This window comes from Penaeus monodon, chromosome 31 (assembly GCF_015228065.2).
Source record: "Penaeus monodon isolate SGIC_2016 chromosome 31, NSTDA_Pmon_1, whole genome shotgun sequence".
Classification (NCBI taxonomy): Eukaryota; Metazoa; Arthropoda; class Malacostraca; order Decapoda; family Penaeidae; genus Penaeus; species Penaeus monodon.
In genome coordinates, this window is record NC_051416.1 from 21375722 (window position 1) to 21375929 (window position 208).

Below are 208 nucleotides of genomic sequence, written 5' to 3' on the forward strand. Positions count from 1 at the left end.
TTTTCCTTGTGTTCCGTGTTTGTTGATGTTGTTCGGGGAAGTTTTTGAAATACTATCCAATTTCTATTTATTTTCTATCCGATACAGGGTATCACGTGTTTACATTAGTGTGAATTACCTCTTTCAGTTCAAGTGGTCTATCTTTCTGTTCAGTTTGTCTGTCGTTATATGTATCTGATACAAATCCGCCACGGAAACAAACAAACAA